The sequence below is a fragment of the Gymnodraco acuticeps genome, unplaced genomic scaffold, assembly GCF_902827175.1.
Source record: "Gymnodraco acuticeps unplaced genomic scaffold, fGymAcu1.1, whole genome shotgun sequence".
NCBI classification, from domain to species: Eukaryota; Metazoa; Chordata; class Actinopteri; order Perciformes; family Bathydraconidae; genus Gymnodraco; species Gymnodraco acuticeps.
The window spans coordinates 117,524-134,540 of record NW_022992037.1 but is presented as its reverse complement, the minus strand read 5'-3'; the positions used below and the strand labels follow the sequence as shown (position 1 = coordinate 134,540).

General features: G+C 40.7%; 1 protein-coding gene across 1 annotated transcript in view; it reads right to left on the bottom strand.

Annotated features, from left to right (window-relative positions):
• Positions 1-11,887, bottom strand: part of LOC117536702 (phosphatidylinositol 4-phosphate 5-kinase type-1 beta-like) — a 43,460-nt gene extending 31,573 nt beyond the window's left edge. The window contains 7 exon segments of the mRNA XM_034201679.1: positions 9,765-9,852; positions 10,076-10,163; positions 10,497-10,586; positions 10,670-10,699; positions 11,166-11,408; positions 11,487-11,558; positions 11,643-11,887. The gene's annotated coding sequence lies outside the window, so the exon portion shown is untranslated.
• Positions 11,888-17,017: the final 5,130 nt, after the last annotated feature.

Sequence of the window (17,017 nt, the reverse complement as noted above, 5' to 3'; positions counted from 1 at the left end):
ATTGTTGTAAAATATAAGGATAGAGAAAAAGACATGTCCCATGGCTAAATGGCGTAGAGCAGTATTCATTATCTTTCCGAAGCCTTGTGTAAACACTTGTTCACTGTTTGGTGTGTCAGTGTGATTACATAATTGGCTTAGTTACCCCAAACGTGTAAAATAGATCCTTCTGTGAAATGTGTCATGCTCTGTTATGAATCATATACTGGGAAACCAATCTGATGTGTGGGCTCCCCTCCACAAGCCAAGCAGAATTGATCAGACGTCTAAATGGCAATCACAAACAAACAATATGTCATCCTCATCACCTCAAAAACATTCAGATTCATTCCTTGGCTAACGCTTCAATGACTGTGTTGATAGTGTTTTGCTAGCAGACAAAAAGTGAGACAAGTGGAGAAGAAAATGACACACACACACACACACACATTTTCTCCCTGGTGAGTCCCCACATTAAATGAAGCAGTAAAACAGCAGGCAGGTATTATTTTGGATGGTTTTTGGGGCGTTCTGTTCCATATTTTTCTGTATCCTCTAGAGGTGTGTTTTTTTTATCATCGCTCTGAGGGACAAGCTGTGCTGCAGAGATATGCCTGCGTACATCAGGCACTATGCAGCACTGCAGCGCTTGCAAATACGTGTGTGTATGTGTGTGGACTGGAGAGTATATGTACTGTATATATATATATATAAACAAGAAAACCAATCTGTAGCCACACTGGCAGCCCATCGCGCCGTTTGATTGGATCTACAATGTGCAGACATCTTCTATTACCAACATTAGTAAGGAAACAATGTTTGAACCAAGGGCAGCACTAAATGAAAAGACTATGAATAGGTCAAAATGTTTTTCCTATTGTTCCTTGTTGGGGAATAATTGCTGTTATGCATGTTAGAATATCCACATTATCCCGTATTTTGCATTGATTTCAGAGTACATCTGGGACTGATGGGAATGTGTGGTCAAAAGTTTTAAATGCATCTTTTCATGAGAGTGACAACAACCCAGTAGTTGGAGAGTTTGGTACAAATGGACTGATGAACCGGCCAAAAGAGTGTACATTAAATCCTCTACATCTTACAATATGATGCTGCAAGGAGAAGCATAACATAAGTGCAGAAATGTGAGACTGTAAACAATGACAATGTCTGCTGTCCCTAAAGTGTGGGCTCCCCTCCAATCACCAAGTAGAAATGATCAGTCAGATCATAAACAAACAAAAGTGAGCACATGTGAGATATATCACTTGCCAGGCAACTAGCACCAACTAAATGTACACTTTAACTATGGACAGTGCTTGACCTTTTGAAAACAGCAAACAAAGCGAAACACTAGGTGGGAGGGAGAGAGAGAGAGGGACTGCACGACGAGCGCTTTGACCTTTCCGATGACACGAGAAGAAAAGAAAAATGAGCGAAACAGAAGAAGGGGGTGAAAGAGACCGAGGAGGATGACAATGGAAGAGGGAAACAGAAACAGTGAACAATAGGTGTTATAGTAAACATTTAGGTGGGTGCTTCAACAAGTGTTATTCCAAGTTTCCCAGCAGGACAGAAAAGGAAAAACACCACTATATAGATGCAAACACAAGGACAACATATAGGGCAAAAATAATGATGGGCATGATGTTTTCTAAGAGAACATGAAGGCAAAAAACCCAGGAGAGCTCTTGGCCTGTATTTGTAATTCAGAGAGCGTCTCATTATGGTTCCACTCTGCATGAAAAGCAGTGAGGAGGAGGTCACCCACTGTGTCCAGAGAGTCACATGATTCAACCGAGGGAATGCAGCGGAGAGGGGGGTGAGAGAAACATAGAGATGAGTATATGCAGTGAAACAGAGACTATGTCCTCTAAAGACACATAAGCGGGGAGAGGCAGCCCTGATGGAGCGACACACTACAGCTGGAGAATTTCTGAGAAAAGGACATATAGAGCAGTGTTTTGATTCGATCACAACCAGTAATATCTCCGAGATATCACATGACACGGGAGATGTTTAGAGATGTGTGCATTATAGCCAAGCCCAGCTGAACTGAGCCCTGCAGTCCAAAGGTCCCCTTGCTCTTCTTTAAGCCACAAAGTTGACAGACAGGTTTATTAGCTAAGCATAACGCTGTGGGAACAAGTGACTATATTTATTAGTCTCAGAAGTGATCAATCGTGGGGGTAAGAGGGGATTACATCACCCTGCCTTCATTGATCGAAGGTCACCGGCTGCTGAAGAAAAGACGAGGAATTTCTATGTCGTAGTCCAACCCTTTCATTTGTCAACGCTCCTTCCCACTCGTTCACTCCAGTACCCTCGGGTCCCCTGAATGGGCCTCTGCAAGCCTTGTTATTACCATGGCAGGGAAGTAGGAGGGGTACTATAGGGGGCTCAGCAGGGCCAAAACAACAACAACAAACACCACAACCTCCGAATAATCTGAATTCCATCAGGGCTGCCAAGTTGCCCTGCCAGCAACCTTCCAACCAACCAATCGTTAAACAGGAGAGCTCAATTATCAGCCAATTACCGCTGCAGGCCTCCTTTGGGAGATTTCTGCATCCTCTCAAACGCTGGGCCAGGGAGGGGGAAACTCCCCTTCAGAGCTCATTAAGATCAAAGCGATAATACTGGGAAATTCTTCATCCACATTCACCTGCTGCAAAGTAAATCAGGGGCTTTCTTAACAAACTCTGACACTGGCATTTGTGAAAATCTTCCCAGGATTATAAAACATGAATTTAGGAAAGCCAGTGTAGAAACGCAGCTTATGTATTGCAAATTAAAAACAAGAGTTGTCTAAATCTGCCACAAAGCGCTGATATTTCCTGGCTTCCAGTCCCCAAGATGGGTTCAACACTCAATCATGAAACTCATGATACTTTGTTTCACATACTACGCCTCTGAACATGAACTAGAGATTACTTCAAGGTGTTGAAGTTATGATTGCCATTCAGTTTAGGTTCTTTACACTGATGTGGAAAATAATGGGTGGGGGGGCGAAACTAGATGTTACATTGATCACAGCCCTGTAATAAAAGAAAGTTAATTATGAAGTCCTGACTGTGAACTGGTGGCAATGTGCTTTTTGCTGACATGAGTTCACCCTGGGCTATGAAGGAGAACAATAAAACAGATAACAGAGAGAGAAAGCAGCCCACGCTGTGCTTAGGTAGAGGTGCAACACAAATAAACAGAGGTGTGGAGGCTAAACCTCTTCTGGTCAATGGAGTATGGTTGTGCTGCCCCGGACTCTCTATTTTAGGAGGCTTGTAACACTGACTCAATTACTGTAGTAATATATTCTGTTAGTCTTTTGTAAACAAATGTTTCTGTGAGAAATGAATCACTTTCTCAAAAAATGTCAAATCTGGTAAATAAAGTGGAAAGAGACAGCATTTTAATTTTCCGCATCCCAGCGTTTCCAAATTGTTGGCGCCACGGTCTCAAATACAGCTTGATTGATTTCCCTTTTCCTTAAAGTTACCAACTCTTAGGAACAGGAATAGTAACTGCAAATAACTTGCACTGATACTCTTTGGTAACAGGGGATAGCTACCGATTGCTCCAGAGGGAAATAAAAGTGCCATGCTCTTACTGTTCTGGTTACGCATTGATAGACAAACTTACTTTGTGCCTTGAATTGAGCTCTCATTTGTCCGGGTGATCATACCCTGGCAGACAGGATTGCACAGAGAAAGTGAGGCTAATACAAAACCAATGTAAATACCAGTGGTGACACTCTACTTTAGCCATTACATTGTGCAATCAATTACATTCATAAGGATTCATGTCTTAAAGCAAACAACTTCCCTATTGCCGCTTTAATGCTTTCCTAATGTAGATCTTGGTCAACAGTCTGAGATGGCAAATACGATATGAGCTTATCAGAATCAATGTACACGTCTGCCATAAAGTAACAAGACTTTGCAGACAGTACAGGAACACATGTATTGCTGTAATTATGACAGTGTTTTTACTGTTTAGTTACCGATTAATCCAAATAGTACAAGGTTAACTAAGAACGGAAAACAGTGGTATGCCCTTAAGGCTAGCCTAGCACTGACTTACTGGTGAAATGGCAAAGCCACATAACACAACACTCATTAACCCATCAGCAAGTGCAAAACAAACCACATGTTTTAAAGTCTGAAAACCCACAACTGCTCGAATCAAAGAAAACTAAAAATAGTAGCTCCAACTAATGTCCACTTCAGGAATTAATACAAATATGCTTCTAAGAAGGATGCCGTTTTTTTCCTTTAACTTCTTCAAACTGTATGGAAATTATCTCAAATCTCATTATATAAGGAAATGCACAATTAATTCTCTAACGTGACCCGATTAAAGGTTGCTACAACAATGCAGAGAAAAGCACCACAAAAAAGAGGCATGGTGCTGAATGGCCTGATATGAAGCGCTCTACAAAGAAAACAAATACTCTTGTCCTGCTTTCATCAGATTGCAACTAGGACGTAGCGCATAAGCACTCCTTTGACCCAGAATATAACACTGCGTGAGAGGATCCTCTGAGAGGAGAATCAGAGTAGTGGGAAGAGAGGTCACACTAAACACACAAAAATATTACGAGGTGCCGGATTTCATTATCACAACATAGTGAGGCATTTATTTATCAGAGTATCGAGACACAGGGCCATATGTATGTGTGTGTGTGTGTGTGTGTGTGTGTGTGTGTGTGTGTGTGTGACCGTTGAGCGGCCCAGACCAAGGCAAGTAGGCAGAGGCAGAACGTCCAAAAATATAACCCGACGTGGGCATTTATTAAAATCATGTGCACAAAGTTCACAGCCTCAATCCTGCTGTTCTCCTTGCACACATCCTGCAGCCACAAGGATCTCACACACCCTACCAGCCTCTCAACAGACAGGGAAACAGAGCCTAAATACACACACTCTAATCAGCACAACAAGACACAGGTGAGGGGGGAGGAGACAACACAGGACACCAGGTGCACACAATCATCAGCCACAGACAACATTATTTGCACCCTGATTACTCTCAACCGCTGTCATCCTTACACCAGCATAACTCCTCTCGGCGCTCTCGCAAACTCCCCTATCTTTCCAGGCGGAGCCGAGGACCCGACCAGCACCTGCCAGACAACATTACAATAAATACGGTTTAATCAGTTAAAAAATACTACCTCAATAATTAGTATGAATTATGTGCAAATATGTAATGTCAACTGTACTGTGCAATCACGCTAATAAAGTGCAATACCCGGCCTGAAGCCGTCAGTCCATAGTGACGAAGTTACCTTCGTCACATTTCCTTCCCCCTCTCCCCAGGAAGCACAGTGTCTTTACAGTCTCGGCTTCGGGACAACCAGTCAGCCACCCGGTTTCAACGCCACCTCCAGCGGGGCCAGTGAAGCCGTTGTCAACCATGTCGTGATGCCACTTATCCGGAAGCTGTTTTGTCCTGTTGTAATGCGTTGGTCTGCCTCTAGCACGACCCAGGTTCCGTCGACTCCTCGTGGGTCCGGGTCCGCCTCCTCGGCCTGCAAACGCTGCTCCTCCTGCTTGTCTCTCGTCTCCTGCTGCTTGTCTCTCGTCTCCTGCTGTCTCAACAGCCGTGGCCCCCTGGTCCGTTCCAGGCATAGCCACCCCCAGCCGTGGTTCCTCTCTTTGGTCCCTCTTCTTTCCTCTCGTAATTTTCACCTCCTTACTTGGTCAAATCCCACTTCTGACACCAATTGTGAGACTGACCATTGAGCGGCCCAGACCAAGCAAGGAGGCAGAGGCAGAACGTCCAAAAATATAACCCGACGTGGGCATTTATTAAAATAATGTGCACAAAGTTCACAGCCTCAATCCTGCTGTTCTCCTTGCACACATCCTGCAGCCACAAGGATCTCACACACCCTACCAGCCTCTCAACAGACAGGGAAACAGAGCCTAAATACACACACTCTAATCAGCACAACAAGACACAGGTGAGGGGGGAGGAGACAACACAGGACACCAGGTGCACACAATCATCAGCCACAGACATCAACATATTATTTGCACCCTGATTAATCTCAATCGCTGGAGAGCCGAGGACCCGACCAGCACCTGACAGACAACATTCCAATAAATACGGTTTAATCAGTTAAAAATATGCTACCTCAATAATTAGTATGAATTATGTGCAAATATGTGATGTCAACTGTACTGTGCAATCACGCTAATAAAGTGCAATATTATGTAATTATGTAATAATATGATTGTGTGTGTGTGTGTGTGTGTGTGTGTGTGTGTGTGTGTGTGTGTGTGTGTGTGTGTGTGTGTGGTGTGTGTGTGTGTGTGTGTGTGTGTGTGTGTGTGTGTGTGTGTGTGTGTGTGTGTGGTGTGTGTGTGTGTGTGTGTGTGTGTGTGTGTGTGTGTGTGTGTGTGTGTGTGTGTGTGTGTGTGTGTGTGTGTGTGTGTGTGTGTGTCGAGAAATAGAGAGGCTGAGAACTACTGTTCAGGGCACTGACTTATGTAAGTGTCTTAATGAGTCTCATGTGCCTGATGTTTTGGTCCTATACTTGGATCCCATGGCTCTTAGATCCAAAATCACAAGACTTAACTTTACAGCTGTTAATTATACCGTATTAACCCCTAGACAGAAAGCTCATCCAGCAGGGAAAAGATAAACTAATATTGGCTTTAAAATGTGGCCCTCCTGCTTTGAATCAGTGCTATTGATTAATAACATTACATTTAGCGGGCGCTTTTGTCCAAAGCAACTTAGGTTAAGTGCAATCAACCATGAGGGTACATATTCCGAACTGCAAAAATCCTGCATAAGTTTAAAATAAACTAAACAATTGTAACAGGTGGGTTTAAGTCTGCAGAGGAAGATGCTATTAGTGCTTAATGTTACGGACAGTGTTACAATTTCATCATTAATGTTAAAGAGAATCTGATCCCTCAAGTAAAAGCCCAAGAAGAGCTGAGATTCACAGAATAAACATGATTTGGGTTCATTAAGTTTTGGGTCTACCGTGCTGTGTCACTTCTGCTGCTACTCAGATGGAAATGATTACATAATGTACAGATGCTGCTCGCTCTGACAAGCGACATATCAGGGCCAAAGCAGCAGGCAGCCCAGGAGCGCAGGTGTGAGTCCCAAGGAGAAAGCAGCGGATTTGCATGAGCTGTTTTCCCTTTCAAACATCCTCTGCGGAGAGCAGACCAACCTGGCATGAGCTTCACCATATTCCTTTGCCTCCCAGTCAAATGAGGAAGAAACAGGAGGTTCATTAAGGAGACCACACACTCATAATCTTGTGTAACTTTGTCTGAAAGCTTGGCTCAGATTTGCATGATTATTCATTTTCTACAATCATCATGATGTCACATTTTGATCCAAATTACATATTGGTTGATGGCTAATATTCCTAGGAACTTGTCAAAGTTATGTAACATATCATTCTTTATACGCCACTCTGCGATACAAAGACACATGACTACAATGTGAAAAGGGTCAAAGGGCAAAATCTGACCCATTACAAAGAAGACTGCAATAAGAAAGTAACCCACATCATAAAGGTGAGAACACTTTTCATTCTTCATTATGACAAAGCAAAACTCTCCATCAGACAGTGTTGTCTATACAAATATGTATTTCAGTACAAGCTCAACAGTTGAATGATGCCCAGAAAGACCAGCTTGTTTTACTGGACCCTGTGTTTATTACGTTTTCTAAAACAGCTGTCTTGCTCACATCTCTGGTTCTCCAGGATAACCAGATATCACTTTTTTTTCCTTTCGACTGCCGAAAGCTATTTCACAGTTTCACCCTGGCTGCCAACTACCGGAGGGAGAAATGTTGCACTTCAGTGTAAAGAGCAGTGATAATGTGATAGGTACTAAGGCTCAGGGCAGTAAATGAAAAGCTGCTCCAGTGCAATCTAATGACGTACACAGATAATATATCAGAAAAACAGAAAATCTGTCAACTGGCCTTTACTGCACATATTGTGCCTGAGAGATGTAGCAGCTGTATTTATGCACACATGTAGTAGTTTCTCAGTAACTTGCCTCTCAAAAGGTTAAACTGAGGCATGAGGGGATCTTAACATTAACTTTGTTCAACACTCATACACACCCGGAGGTCAGTGAGTCCAGGTTTCCATTTTTCTGTGGTGAAGATGTCAAATGTGTCTTTCTTCCTCTGCCCCCTAATTTGTTACACAACCTTCACAATGCTTGCCTCATTTCCCACCAAACAGAACAGACTTCCAGTTTCTTAGTAAAAGTGCAAGATACAGTTGCAGACACATTAAAACTGACTTCCTCCTGTTTTAAGAAACGGCAGCAAAAGTAAATGTTGATACAGCAAACACTAGTGACTGTCGAGGAGCTAACCAGCTACACTGGGCTAACCCCAACAATAACAGCAAGAACATTTCATTTATTCAGAGTTTCAGTATGAAAGTCATATGAGCAACCCCCCTCATCAACGACCGCATTTAATTCCATGCTTTCAATTAAATATTGTCGTGAAATCTTGGTAAAATTACAAAATATAACTCCCTGACCTCTACCCAATAACACAAAACATCTAGTAGGGGAAAATAAGTTGTTAGGCGAAATACACCATTTAAAATGAATACAATGTTTCTTTAAGAAAATGATATCGCACCAGAAAGTGTTAACGCGCACCTGCAGTTTTTCACCTGTCGCAACACCTGCAGACATTCATAAACACCAAACGTAATAAGAATATGCTCTGTTGTTAAAATTGTATTTCGGTCATGATATGAAACCCACAGAAACCTTACCAGCCAATCGTAATCCTCTGCGTATGCCTGTAGAAATAATATTTCCCTCACAGGGTGCTGCAGTCCTCACAGAAAGACCTTTCCTCAAGCAGTCGATCCCCAGCAGATAAATAACTGCGGAAAAGGGAAATCTCCGCTGTCAGTGGTGTGTTTTCCCCACCAGCTGACTGTGCACAACTGAAGTCAGTCCTCCACTGAGCAGCAAGAAGCCCTGCGTGTCTTTATCCCTGCCTCTGTACATGCACCGTGCCATTCAGTGCACCACTGGATGAAAAGCGACTCGAGGATGCCCTCTGCAGGACCAAGGCACGTTTATTTATATAGAACCTTTCAACACAAGATAAAGATTCCAGATTGTATTGCCATATGCACAGTAGCAACAGTGTAGATTTGGCATTGAAGAACTTGAGTCCCAGGCTAGTCCAACAATTCAATATAAATACGGTATATAACAAAATACAACCAAGGCAATTTTTTTAGCAAAATATTTCATACACAAATGTCGCTTTGTCAAAATGCCCCCAGTATTTATTGATTTTGTTGATGAGATGACATTATACAAAACATTTAATAAATTGTGCAAAAGTAAAAAAGCCCAACAATTCTACACATTTCTAAACTATTTAATTCCTGAGTGACCACTTGTGTTTTGTTCTTTTCTGTTTTATATTCATAATGCCCTCAGTTTCTCAATTAATGTAAAATGTATGTTATATTTTATGCGCCTTTTCCTGATTGTATTTAAATAATAGTTAAATTAAAAAATTTAAAAACACAGGGCAATTCAAAGTGCTTAGGTGAGAGAGAAACTGCCTTTCAAATGTTGCATTTTTATAGGGGACGGCAGAGAGCCAGCTTGCAACCGTTGAGCCATTTCACTACATATTTTCCTCAGCCCTGACTTACAGTACATGGACAATTTGGTGAGTTGATCATCCTGAGAGTTAACTCTGACAAATAATAATAATAATAATCTGCACAAAATCAATAGGTTTCGTCATACTTCATAAGACGCCACTGCAGTAGTTTAAGTGCCAAGGTGATGTTGAGGTAGAGAGCTGACATCCTCCAATGGGTCACCACGGGTATCCCTGAAGGGGTCAAAAGTCAGAATGAGTATATTTAATCTACATTTGCACACACTGTGTTGTATGCTGACTTTTTATTATAATGTTCACTAATCTAATTTGTAGGGGGAATTATTCCCTAGGGTCCCTGAGATAAAAACATATAAAACATGAGGCAACAGGCATCATAAAAGCTTTGCATTTGAATATGGGGATTTTGTGAATAACACAAATATATTTCAGTTACCTTGTTAGTTGATTCCTCTCTGTGTTTCTTCTTCGTACTAAATATGCAATCAGAAATGAAACTCCTAGTAGTAGTAGAACTGGACCAACTGTGGAATCAAAAGATGGATCTTCAGGGATATTGTATCAATAAACAATGAATGCAACACATCTTAACACTTTGATCTCACCTGATTCTCAGCTTTTCAAAGAGAAATATTTAAGCCGTGAGCAAAAGAACAAAGACAGAAAAAAGGAGAGTGGAAGCAAGTAAGATTAGTTGCATTATTTGTTCTTAATTACAAATCATGGCGTACATGGGAAATGTGAAAAGTGAACAATATTTTAATGACTGGCTGCTGTTAGAAGTTTCTTGTGCAGAAGCAGAAATAACAAGTTGTTAACAAATACATTATTCAGATTAACTAGTGTTCAGAATTTACCAACTCCAATGTGTCCACGTTTTGCAGGATCGTGTAGCGAAGCCTCTGTGGGGACTGGTGAGGGTGTAGTAGCTACACCATCACTCTTTCCTAGTCGAGGAAAAACTCCAGTCAAAGGTCAATAAATAATGTGAGTAACATGGTATAAAGAGAATCTGAAGGAAATAACTTACCATTGAAAAAAGTGCAAATGTCGCTGTGGTCTAGTTGAGAAAACAGAAAAATATTACCAAGTGTTATTAGATCAGGACTTCAGAAAATGTATTGTGTGCAAAGATGTTCATTCAAAAATTGTACAATTTGATTCGAACGGAAACATTTGAATGAGAATACATATAAATAAAGAATCTTGTTTGGCCATTTTGCGCTGATTTTTGTAAAGAGTGCAATGATCAAAGGTCAGTAAAAAGAAGAGAGGAGAAAGATTCAAAAGCTAAAATGTAAGTGGAGGAATCAAGGGCTGTCAAACAACTGCCTCCTCAGCTGAAGTGATGAGTCCTTAAATGCATCAATGAGAGGACAGCAGCATATAATCCCACTTATTGATTGGTCAAATTTAAATAAGAATACATGTTAATAAAAGTCGGCAGCATTGACTTTTGCATGACTAACTTATTTCAAGATAATCATAATATAAGCCTATGGGCTTTAGAGAGTAAGTGTAAATACCGTGGCAATTTTCAGTCTTAATATGTCTGCTTATCACTTCAAAATCACATCGACGGCTTGTATTGGTGAAAACGAATGCCCGACCGTCATGCTGGCAGACAGTTTGGGGCGGTGGAGGTCCTGCAGGCCTACAATCTGCAATGTGGTCAAATGACACCGGCTCGTCGTTACAAAAAATGGCAGTCACGTTTTTGGCACATCCTGGGTCCATGCAGAAAAACAGTTTTGCCAAACTGTTTCCACCTGTAACATCATAAAGTAGGAATTATTTAACATACACTTTCCTTTTATCATATAAGAAGGTGCACAATAGAAGAATACCTTGACTTGCTGTGGCTGGAAAGCACTGCATGAGTCCAGCTGCCAAAATCAGCATAAAGATGACCCGCAGCTCTGTCAAGAATTAAATAAGAAATAACTGACAAAAAAGGTTGAAGTTGGACACAGTTTAAAGTTGGTACATTGTCAGAGACCTACCTTTCATGTTGGAGATCATCTGGTCCAATGTTGATCACCAATTGAATGTTCAGTTCACTTCCTGTTGGAGATATACAGTAGTTTCCCATCAGAGACATGATTCATACAGCATTCCTAACTATTATCTTCCCTGACACCCTCCTGTCGTTACCACCCAGTCAGAACTAATTTCTTCCATTTTCTGATTGACCTTCATTAGATAAACTATCCACATCACATCACCTCACCTCTCAGCTCATTCAATTGTATCTTTCACACCTCACTCCAACACATTTTCTTTTGGTATTTTCTCAAATTACCTTGAAGATCATTACAGCTTCCCAAATCCCTGCTACTTATGTTTTCTCCTTACTCCCCAGCAGTGATTCACTTGCACTTGAACACAACATTGCATTCTCTCTTAATACACCCCTGTAACAGTGGCATTTGTGGAAGTAACTCTTGTTTCTTCCACAAAGGCTTGTGAAATGACTTCTTTGAGACATTTAAAAACATAAGGGAATAATTGCATTTCTATCAGAAGGGAAATAGTTAGTTATTAATGATAGCCTACTGTAGTAAATTAATATCGATGTATCTGAATGTATAAAAATGTTGCACTTCTGCTCTAATGTTTCCATTATAGTCGGCATGTGCGCGCCTAGCAAGAATGAATGCAATGTAGGCTACATCTGAATGGACATGTATAACCTGTATTATTATTATTATAACCTGAAGGTTAAACATTGAAGTCACAGGTTATGAGATGTGTTACGATTTAATATATCCACAATGATCTTTGAACAAACTTTACTGTACAGTTACACTCATCAAGCCCAAAACTCGAACGCACGATCCTTGTTGCTGCCGTACTTAGGTATTCGTAAATACGGAAACAAAAACAACGACAATGTTATTACGTTCGTTAAATAAAGGCAACGACACCTTTCTCCACCACCTCACTAACCTCAGCCTGTCAGCCATGATATTAAAAAAACACGTTATGCGGGAGGCGACGTGAAACCTCATCCCCGTTTCACAAACACACACTCAAATACACAAATACACACACCAAATACGCATATGGCCCCCCCACCGTTAAGGAAAACCGAACAAAGTTTTCAAACATCAGCACCATACATAGCCTACTTATTTTTCTCACAGTCGTGGTGTTACCGTCTCCTACTCCTACCGTGTCCGAGCTCGAGATGGTGACAGGGGCGGTCTGAGACTGCGGTCAACTCAGCCGTCTCTCACATTTGCTTTGTCAAATGAGCGCTTCACTTTTGAGTGCGCGATTCATTACGGTAATCGCCGAGAAGCGGTGCTGACGGTAGTACAAGAGCTGATGTTATATTTGATCAATCAATCAATGATATTTGATGAGGGATACAATGATTTTTAGCCATAAGTTCTTAATAAAATTGGTACTGTTGGACTCAGTACTTGTTAGACTACTACCACAAATACAATGAAGTACTTTTACTGTGTACTATTTGAGTAATACTTGGAGTACGACCACAAGTACAATCAAGTACTTTTATCGTGTACTATTTGAGTAAAACCCTATCAAACTCCCCTCCAGAGTACAATAATGCATGTTTTCTGCCATCTTTGATGAGAGATAAAATGATTTTTTTTTCGCCATAAGTTCTCAGTGAAAGTGAAACTGCTGGACAGAGTACTACTTGCCTCATAAATTAAGTTATACAGAGGCGCAGGAAGGTATTTTGAGTGGGGGTGCTAAGGTGCTGTCCGATGTGCTAATTACGCACGGGGGGGCACCGACCAAACCACACACACAGTGGCATAACAACGGACTCCAGCAGCTCATCCAGAATGCAGCGGCTCGTCTGGTCTTCAACCTTCCAAAATGTTCCCACACCACTCCGCTCCTCCGCTCACTTCACTGGCTTCCAGTAATTGCTAGAATCCACTTCAAAACAATGGTACCTGCGTACCATGCTGCGAATGGATCGGCCCTTCCTACATCCAGGACATGGTTAAACTGTACACCCCAGCGCGTGCACTCCGCTCTGCATCGGCCAAACGGCTCGCTGCACCAGCACTGCGAGGGGGACCCAAGTTCCCATCAGCAAAAACACGTGGGTTTGCTATCCTGGCTCCAAAATGGTGGAATGAGCTCTGCATTGAAATCAGGACAGCAGATAGCTTGCACATCTTCCGGCGCAGACTGAAAACTCATCTCTTTCGACTCCACTGCGAGCGATAGAATTACTAACAAATAATTACTAACAAAGCACTTATATACTAATAAAGGACTGGCTTATTGCCAGTTGAGTAGCACTTGAAATATTTGGCTCTATGAAACCTGATGACTTATATGATTCTGTTTTCTTCAAGGTTGTATCTTCCTGGTCGAATGTACTTATTGTAAGTCGCTTTGGATAAAAGCGTCAGCTAAATGCAATGTAATGTCCAGTGCACTATAGAGCACGCACAAAAGCGCGAGCACACACACACACACACCACAAAGATGTAAAATATTATTTGACCAACAATGTGGAATTTACAGTCATTGTTATAAGTAAGTTAAATCAATCAAATGTAGGTAAATTATGCTTGTTACTTGAATATGCTTTAAGAAAACAGCCTCCATCACAGTCACAGCTCTCAATAGGGTTTCATTTGTTTAGTTGGCAGCTCATTCCTTAAAACAGGAGCCTCAGATTGCTTAATAAGAGGAAATATGAAGGGTATATTTCAAGTTTGTTATACAAATAAGTTATTGGGCTATTTTCTTATCAACTTAGATTTGTTAGAAATTGTTTTAAACTTTAATTGACTGAATTTATTTGAAAAATTGGCTTATTAACACATGAATACTACGGAGTAATATATATTTATATATATATTACATTTAAGAAGTACAATATATGACAAGCACAAGTTTCATTTGTGGGCCATATTTCATTATACTTTTTGAATTTGATGAGGGCCAATTATAATCAATCAATCAATCAATCAATGTTTATTTATATAGCCCAATATCACAAATGTTACATTCGTCTCAGTGGACTTTACAGTTTGTACAAAATATCAGTATGACAATATGACACCCTCTGTCCTTAGACCCTCACATCGTACAAGGAAAAACTTCCAAAGAAAACCCACAGTTTAAAGGGAAAAATGGGAGAAACCTCAGGGAGAGCAACAGAGGAGGGATCCCTCTCCCAGGACGGACAGACGTGCAATAGATGCCGTGTGTAAATTGAAAAGATAATACATTTGCAACATAGGTAGTCCAAATGTTTGGAAATGCATGTGTGTATAATAGGAAAATGAATCCACGAGGATATCCATCCAGGACCTATGATCCAGGACCACAGCCACGACTCAAGATCCAGGGCTTGCGATCCAGGACAGAGGAGCGCAGGATCATCCATGACTCCGGATCCCGGCGTATATAGACACCAAAAAGAAAGACATTTGGGGAAGCTGGGTTAATCGGAACATGAGAGTACACAGGTATAGACAGAGAGAAGGAAGAAGTAAGATGTCCCCCGACAAACTAAGCCTATATCAGCAAAACTAGGGGCTGAATCTAATCAGCCCTAACTATAAGCTTTATCAAAAAGGAAGGTCTTAAGCGCACTCTTAAAAACGGATAGGGTGTCTGCCGCCCGAACACAAACTGGAAGCTGATTCCACAAATGTGGAGCTTGATAAGAAAAGGCTCTGAAGGCTCAGAATTATAAATGGCTCACGGCCGCATTGTACCCCCGGGCCGTAGTTTGGACACCCCTGTTGTAGTAAGTAACAGTAAAGGATCCAGAGTGTAGTCAAACTACTGCATTAAAAATGTTACTCAAGTCAAAGTAAAAAAGTATAAGCATCTAAATATACTTAAAGTACCAAAAGTAAAAGTACTCGTATATGCAAACTGGCCCATTTCAGAATAATATATTGTGTTTTGATTATAATTATTGTTTTTCAAACCTGGTAAAGGTGCAGGTTGTTTTAATGACTTTGTATGCTGCAGGGTAGCTTGTGAGTTTACTCCAGGTGTGACTAAAGTCTTTCTAAGTGTTGATTATATTTCACATTGCATCATCATTTAATCTGCAGCTGCTGAATCTATGAAACATAAATAATCATGACACATTTTATAGAAACAGTAAAGCCTTTATTGTCATAACTCCAAAAAAAATTGGTTTTTCTTATTGGTGTCTATATACGCCGGGATCCGGAGTCATGGATGATCCTGCGCTCCTCTGTCCTGGATCGCGAGCCCTGGATCTTGAGTCGTGGCTGTGGTCCTGGATCATAGGTCCTGGATGGATATCCTCGTGGATTCATTTTCCTATTATACACACATGCATTTCCAAACATTTGGACTACCTATGTTGCAAATGTATATCTTTTCAATTTACACACGGCATCTATTGCACGTCTGTCCGTCCTGGGAGAGGGATCCCTCCTCTGTTGCTCTCCCTGAGGTTTCTCCCATTTTTCCCTTTAAACTGTGGGTTTTCTTTGGAAGTTTTTCCTTGTACGATGTGAGGGTCTAAGGACAGAGGGTGTCATATTGTCATACTGATATTTTGTACAAACTGTAAAGTCCACTGAGACGAATGTAACATTTGTGATATTGGGCTATATAAATAAACATTGATTGATTGATTGATTGATTATAATTGGCCCTCATCAAATTCAAAAAGTATAATGAAATATGGCCCACAAATGAAACTTGTGCTTGTCATATATTGTACTTCTTAAATGTAATATATATATAAATATATATTACTCCGTAGTATTCATGTGTTAATAAGCCAATTTTTCAAATAAATTCAGTCAATTAAAGTTTAAAACAATTTCTAACAAATCTAAGTTGATAAGAAAATAGCCCAATAACTTATTTGTATAACAACTTGAAATATACCCTTCATATTTCCTCTTATTAAGCAATCTGAGGCTCCTGTTTTAAGGAATGAGCTGCCAACTAAACAAATGAAACCCTATTGAGAGCTGTGACTGTGATGGAGGCTGTTTTCTTAAAGCATATTCAAGTAACAAGCATAATTTACCTACATTTGATTGATTTAACTTACTTATAACAATGACTGTAAATTCCACATTGTTGGTCAAATAATATTTACATCTTTGTGGTGTGTGTGTGTGTGTGCTCGCGCTTTTGTGCGTGCTCTATAGTGCACTGGACATTACATTGCATTTAGCTGACGCTTTTATCCAAAGCGACTTACAATAAGTACATTCGACCAGGAAGATACAACCTTGAAGAAAACAGAATCATATAAGTCATCAGGTTTCATAGAGCCAAATATTTCAAGTGCTACTCAACTGGCAATAAGCCAGTCCTTTATTAGTATATAAGTGCTTTGTTAGTAATTATTTGTTAGTAATTCTATCGCTCG